Here is a 7,588-nt window from a genome sequence, read left to right on the forward strand (position 1 = left end):
GATGACTCTACAGCGTGAATATCGGCGGTAACTTCAGGAGAAGACTCTCCTGTCAGGGAGTCTGGTAAGGTTATAATCGGAGAAGAATTATTTGAGGATTTCTTCTTGATTTTAGTGTTCACCGTACCAATCATGCCATCAGCAGCATGAGACCCCGAAGGAGCAGTAGCGATTTGATTTGACTTAGGAAGATCTGGGATCTTCTCGTGTAACGTACCTGACTGAGTGTAAACTAAGTCAAGGTACTGGGTTTGAGCAATGACTTGCTCCTCAGTAACTACTCTGGCCTTAGCTATGTCTTCAGTAATCTTCGGTAACAATGATTTAACAAACCATTCAGCTAAGATTTGGTCCGGGATAAAAACTTTCACTAAACGTCTTCGACGTCTACATTCATGAATATGGTCGGAAATATAAGTGGACATCGATTGTTTTAATGAAGTTAGTAACTCAGTACCATTATCGTATCTGACCGGCAACTGAAAATGAGTTAGGAACGAGGTAGCTAACTAGCTGAAATTATGAAAAGAGGACCGTGGTAACTCAATGTACCACTTGGCCGCGAGACCAATGAGTATACGCTGGAAAAGTCGTAAGCGGATCGAATCATCCGAGATAGAATTTGAGGCACACCAGAGGTGGTAAGTCATCACATGATTCGACGGGTCCTCTCCAGACTTACCTTCGAACTTGGGTATGTCACTGGGCAACTTATTTGGCATTGGTGGCCAAAACAGAAGATAATTTATTGGGTTGTTCGTTAGGCGCGTCAAGTCGGGTAAATCCAAAGTTGCAATAAACGGTAATTGCCGATTAGGATCTCTAAAACTCTGGGTCACAAGATCAGTTCCAAGAGGAGGATATCCAGGATAACTAGGAATAGGAATCGCGTTCGGGATATTGTATCCTCCTGGAAAACCAGGATTAACCGGACCATACTGGGGTTGTTGAGGTTGTTGATAAGTGTAACCAAGATACGGTTGATACTGGTAAATTGGTTGTTGGACAGCTGGACCGAATTGGTACTGTCCCTGGTACTGTTGATAAGTGAATTGTGGTTGACTTGTGACAACAGTACTTAAACCAGGTTGGCCTACAGGTATCTGAATCGTGGTTTGAATTGTAGATCAAGACAACGGTAAAGATGTCTGAGGAGTGGTTGCAGAGACAGTAGAAATTGGAGCTGTCGATACTCCAGAAGTAAGTGCGCTAGACTGAACAGATGTTGCGGTAGTTGCAGCAGTCGTTTGAGATGGAGTACTAGGTGCAATTGGCGACTGAGTAACTACTGAAGTTACAAAAGTTTGAATAGTTGACTGGACAGGTTGCGGTTACTGGGGTGAACCAGAAACTACGGGTTGTCCAGTTTGAGGTAACAACTATATACTAGGCTGCAACACCTATTGACCTTGTGATGGATCCCACACTATCATTCCGGGGTATTTGTTATAGACATTTTTGTGCCTTACAACAATAAGCATGAAATGTCCATAATCCAAGGGATCCAAAGTCCCTAAACATGTTGTTCCTATCCTTAGAGGAACAAGGCCAACAAACCACAACAATTCACAGAAGTTCTCCATTAGAAACTGCTCAAAAAACAAGTCAATTCAGGATCAATTCAGAAGCTCCACTAGCAGCCTGCGTTGAAATGCAGAGGTTACACTGGCCAGTTGCATTGCAACGCAGGTAGAAGCACTACCAGGGTGCGCTGAGCGGAAAGTGACAAATGTGAGGGTTCTTGTGAAAGGTGTCAAAGGCTGTGGAAGCTTCTAGAAGATTCCTCCATGACACTTGCCTTGATGAGTTCGACTAAGTGATGAGTAAGAGGCTCTTAGCCTCCAAGTGGAAGTAAGAACTAACAGAGAAAGAGGACACTAGTCAGGTCACTGGAATCATTGGGTGCTTAATGCTTTGAAGGGAGGCGAAAATAGGAATTTCATTTTCTGGGAAGGAGGTGCCGGATTGGACCTCTTGTGGTTGTATCTCCTCCTGAACCTTGTTATTCATCAATAAAGTTATCTTGGTTTCTCCTATATACTAATGTGTCTTTGATGTATGATTGCATTAGTGTATTTGGTTTATTTCTAATCCTAAACTACTTATGAATGTGAATATCTGTCTTTGTGTAGTGTTCTTCTCTTGTCGCAAGTAGCTGTTCTCTTGTGATCTTGCAGGAACCCATTGAAGCTGGACAAGCAAGAAGACAAGTAGTTATTCTCTTGTGATATTGCATGAACCTGTTGAAGCTGGGAGAGTGAGAAGGCAAGTAGCTGTGAACTCCCAAAGAGAAGAGAGACCGGATCTAGGGACAAACGGAAGACACCGGTAAGTCTATTTATCTCTCTTCTTTCACATTTCATAAAGGAAGAAACCAGAATAGCTGTCCTTGTTTGTTGCTAAGGCACTGTCACACCTTAGGTGGATAGGATCGTCCTGCATAGGCATTTTTCCCCACAACAAATTGGCGACTCCGCTGGGGACATTTGTTTAGTCATTTTATTTGTGTTTTTATCATTGTTTATTTCATAGACTCAACAGCAGTAGTTGCTGCTCTGATCCAATCACTGGATTTGTCTATAATCTGAATGATGGACTCACAAATGATTTGATGATCCTTTGTGATAGATCTTATTCATCCCTAAAAGCATCCCTTTGATTGCACCTTGTTTGTTACTTTGATTTGGCCTGAAACTGTAGATTAAATAGCAAACCGTGACCCAGAACCCAGAGAAAAAAACTCTCGTTTCTTCAGCGCAGACTCTGTGAAGAGACTCTGCATTTCAACGCAGTTCCCGTGAAGACTACCTGCGCTGAAATTCAGTTTCCCTTCTATACAGGTGCGCTGATCCAGTTTTTCCTTGTGCAGCTGGGTTTCTCTGCTCTGTTTTGCCTTGTTTTGATCTCTGATTTTTGCAGCCTGTAACCAGCATAGGTACCAGTCTGATAACTCCTTTTCTCTGCTTAAATTCTGCCTCCTTTTGTACAAAAGACTGTAAGTGTTTTTATTTGTTTGTGGCATCATTTACAGTCTCCTTTTGCATGAGTGAAATAGTCATCCTGTAGCCCTTGATTCATATCTGATTGTGGTCTTAGGAGATAGTTCATTGGCTGTTTACAGATTGGTTATACATTCATTTTTGCTTTTGGTTTGAGTTTGTCTCTTTTAAATGTCAAAACAAGTAGTTCTTTTCAAAAAATCGTTAAGTGTTGTAATCTCTTCTACCCTTTCTGATTTTGAAAAAGTAAACTTGTTTGTAGTGATCATTTAAAAGCAAATTCAAAGTTGTGCAAAAAGCTTTCTTTGTAGGCATCAATACTAAGAAAGCGGAAAAAAAACACTTGCATTGTGCATTTGCATCTTGATAGTTTGCATGTTGATTTAGGAAAAGTGCATTGTTAGAGTGTGCTGATTGCTCTTTGAGAAAAGATGGTGTCTTTCTTTTCCCTTTGTAGCTAGGATTTTCATTCTTGAAAAAGAGATAAAATTTGTTTATCATCTTTTAGACTGCATTTAGGAAGTTGTCTATACATCTAGTGGTGAACCTCAAAAGGCAAACTTCTAAGACATATCAACATAAAATAAACCAAATGAACTTAATAACGCTTTGTATCATAACACACAACATAGAGGTCTAGGATAGAGACGTGTTCCGACGTCGTTAAACCTGGTATCTGTTGGCCTCGCTGATGGTGGGTGATTCCTCCTGAGAGACCAAAAGTGACAGTACGGATTGTGCTCCCACGTACCGTCGCGTATATATTGGGAGACCCCTATAGGTTGAAAACCTTTATCCTTAGGAAGCCGTGTCGACCGCCCTACTGATCGCAATGCACCGAACACAGCATTCGGGAAGATTGACTGCCGTACCGTAAAACGTATTCTGCAGTTTTGTGATTGGTTTGGCACACCCCCTACCTAATCTCCAGAGTAGTTCCTTTTGGCCTTTTTCAGACTCTATAACAAAAAAAGTCCATCCGAGCATTTGTCACTTCGGGCTCGTTAAAACATCGAAGGCGACTAGAGTCATATTTAGCTTTTTCTCGACTCTTTAAAACTGAAAAAGCAAGTTGTGTCTAAAGCGTCATTAAAATTTATTTTAACGGAATAATCAATCACCCTTATTCCCGCGTTGATCTTTCAGTTGAGAAAATGGAGCCCTCCAACCAAGGAATTCCCCTTTGTGGAAATCCTAGTCCCTTCTCCTCTTGGGGAGATGTTGGAGCGCCCCATATGGCCACGTTGTCGCTTCCAGGACTGACAATAGGCTTACCTGTCTGGCTCTTCTCAACTAATGTTGTTCAAAACACCACTAATCCTGAACAGTCGAATCAGCAGTTAGACTAGTCAAGAGCTGCCCACCAGCCTTCTACTTCCTATAACTCTTCCTCTCCTCCTTCCTCTTCGCATGGTAGAGCTGGAAAAAGCCAAGCTCCCAAAGAGAAGAAGGAGAAGAAGAAGAGAGAGAAGAAGAAGAAGGAGCCAAAAGCGACTGGGGGCAAGCAAAAGGCATCTAACGAAAATCCACACACTGCACTGAATACGCCTAAATCGCCATGTGTCATATGCAGGGAGACCACCTCCACAGAGATTGTCCCTGCATCCCTCGGATACTAAGGGACTGGTCTCCCCGCTTACACAATTCGGTTGCGTCAACCTCTGATAGCCATGTTGATAGCACACCGTCAACTAGTGAAAGTGAAGCCATAGGACAAAGAGGGAAAGCCAGATTTCCCTGCAAACTGTGTGAAGGCAACCATGCCATCCACCGTTGTCCCTTCTTAGACGAGGCTAAGAGAGTTTTGGAAGATCGCCTGATTTTACGAGCGCAACTTCCTCCTGGATATCAAAAACTCCTGCCAAGTCCTTCACCAGTTGAGAATCCGGCTGACCCGCCCAGGTGGTCAGCCGAAGCACCTATCATTGAGGATGAACCATCTAAATCCATACCTGACGAAAGTCAAAAGGTTGAGGCGGAAGTTGACCCGGTTTTTCCTTCAGAGGCTCTATCCTCGAATGATACCATCACAGAGGAGAAGGAAGACGACACCATCCAAATTCTCTTCATCAACACAGACTCCGACGAACAAGGGGGCAATGTGCCCATTCCTTTATCGTAGGAAGGAACTTCATCAGGGTCATACCCGGCCATATATTCGGTCCCACCCCCAAGCAACCTAGTTGTGTCCTTCGACTGGAACCAACTAGGCAGACCCCGGTTGCCTGCAGCCATACCATTCAGAATTATTGTCCAAATATACAGAATGGTAATGGCTGGCACTATCATTGATGAGGGGGCATCTGTGAGTATCCTTTCCTCTATTGCTTGGAAAGCGCTTGGTTCGCCAGCGCTTCTGCCTGAAATGAGAAATCTGATAGGCTTTGATAAGGGAACCAGTCGACCTTTAGGGATCCTCCCCAATATGCCCATAACATTGAAAGGGAAGACCGTTCAAATGAACGTGATGGTCGTTCAAGGACCCTTGGATTATAACCTACTCCTTGGACGAGACTATATATATTGCATGGGAGCCATAGTCTCCTCACTCTTTAGAGTAATGTTTTTTCAGCATGAAGGAAGAATGGTCAAGCTCGTGGACCAACTTTCATTCCCTGGATCACACATCGCAAATAGTCATATACCATCCCTAAATGGTCTCTTCACTCAAGAAATGTCTCAACCCACGGTCCGTCTTCCTGATGAGCGCGAGTAATCCGGGAGGATATGACTGGAACCCAGGGTGCATGCGTCCTGGTCTGCTTCGGCAGGAAAATTTTGGGTATAAGGTAGGTTTCCGCGGGAGAATATGACTAGTCTGTACCCCGTCCGTCTAGGAAGAGGGGTTATTCTAGAACAGGATTCTTTTGTCAAAGTTACGTGCTTGGCAACCAAAGTCATTCACCTTTGTCTATCTCGGTAGACACCGCCGAAGAAGCGTTTTGTTTGGATCGCAAACAAAACTATCTTTGGGTAGCCTGAAAGAGGTAGGCCTTTCCTGGTAGAACAAATGTTTTACTTGCGAAGAGGGGTAACCTTGAAATTGTATTTTATACCTGGGGGCATGCAAACCTTTTGGAGTGCAAGCAAGGGCGACTATTTATTTTTTAAATTTTTAGGTCCTCCCTTTAAACCTGTAGGTCTAACCCTTTAAACTCGTAGGATTAGTCGTAATCGAACTTGCGTAAAGAAAGGATACGGAGCAAAGCTTGGTAGGGGAAGCTCCATAAAAAATAGAATCTTAATGAGACATTCTTATCTTATGACAGGATAATCCAAAAGTTTTAGCACATAGTTCATGCTCGTTAAAAAATAAACGCAAGATCCGAGCAGTTTTAGCGCATAGTTCATGCTCGTTAAAAAATAAACATAAGATCGAGCCAAGGTTTAAGCTCGTTAAAAAATGAACTATTCCAGGAGATAACCGTGGAGAATTTAATATCATCAGCCGTTAAAGCCTTGGTCGTGTTTGCCCATCGCCTCCACTTTTCCATTGGCCAATCATTTACCTCCATATGATTGTTTACCCATTTTGAGGAACAGCTGCGAAGAGTGATTTCACTAGCCATCCTTGTGACACTGCCGTGATTTGGAAATTCCAATCCTTCCCTAGAATCAGCTGCTACCCCTGTTTATCACTTGTTCCTCAAAAGACTAGTCTTCTTTAAGCTCTTTTCATCTGACTCGTAAAATATGAAAAGGTTGCCGAGTTTTGGCCTTCCAGCTCGTTAAAGTGACTGGAAGAGCTATCTCTCCTCTAGATTTTAATATTTTTGGACCTGAGGGATTATTGCACAAAAAGATCGAGCGCTTGTTTTATTCGGCTCGTTAAAAAGATCGAAAATTCATCCCTTCTATATTGGTTTATACTTTTTCAGACTTAAGGGATTAGATGACGAAAAAAGACCTTTGGAGTTAACTTTATGTACCTTTTCAGACTCTCTAAAAATGAAAAGGACCGAGTTATCCTTGTCATTAGACTCGTTAAATGGATTAAATAGCGACAAACTTGTCTTTAGACGAGAACGAGTCTCCCTATCGCTAGGCTCATTAAAACATAGCGATGGGCTTTCCCGAAGGGCAGGTTATAGAACAAGCATATGTTATCCTCCTCAAGCTTGAAAAAAATAAAGAGGTATTGGTCAGCAATGACTGGGGAAAAATTTTGGGAAACTAAAGAAAACTTTGATGGTAGCAAGTCGCTCTTGAACATGACACTTTTCCTCCATACCACAATCGGGTTGGGTTGTTTCATTCACCGATCACATCACCATGGTCTCACCATACCATCCATATTTGGTGTAATGCTACCGATCCATCGTATCAGTGTCGCCATATGTTCAAGAGAAGTCGTTCAGAGAAGTCACCCGTGTCCCATCCACTACCATACATTATACTCATTCATGACCGCCACCCTAAATCATATATCACCAGATCGTTTTCACCTCCATCAAAATCATTAGCTCCGTTCCGTGTCACTGATGTGGGATTCATTAAGGTCCTCCTTTGACGGATCACTTCTTGTCGACATCAGCTCATTATCCAAGAAGTTGATCTAGGAACACCCCCCTCAGTACTTTGAATCTTGC

Source organism: Pinus tabuliformis, chromosome 5_2, assembly GCF_031772625.1.
Source record: "Pinus tabuliformis cultivar Carrire ecotype Pingquan chromosome 5_2, CPIR1, whole genome shotgun sequence".
Lineage (NCBI taxonomy): Eukaryota > Viridiplantae > Streptophyta > Pinopsida > Pinales > Pinaceae > Pinus > Pinus tabuliformis.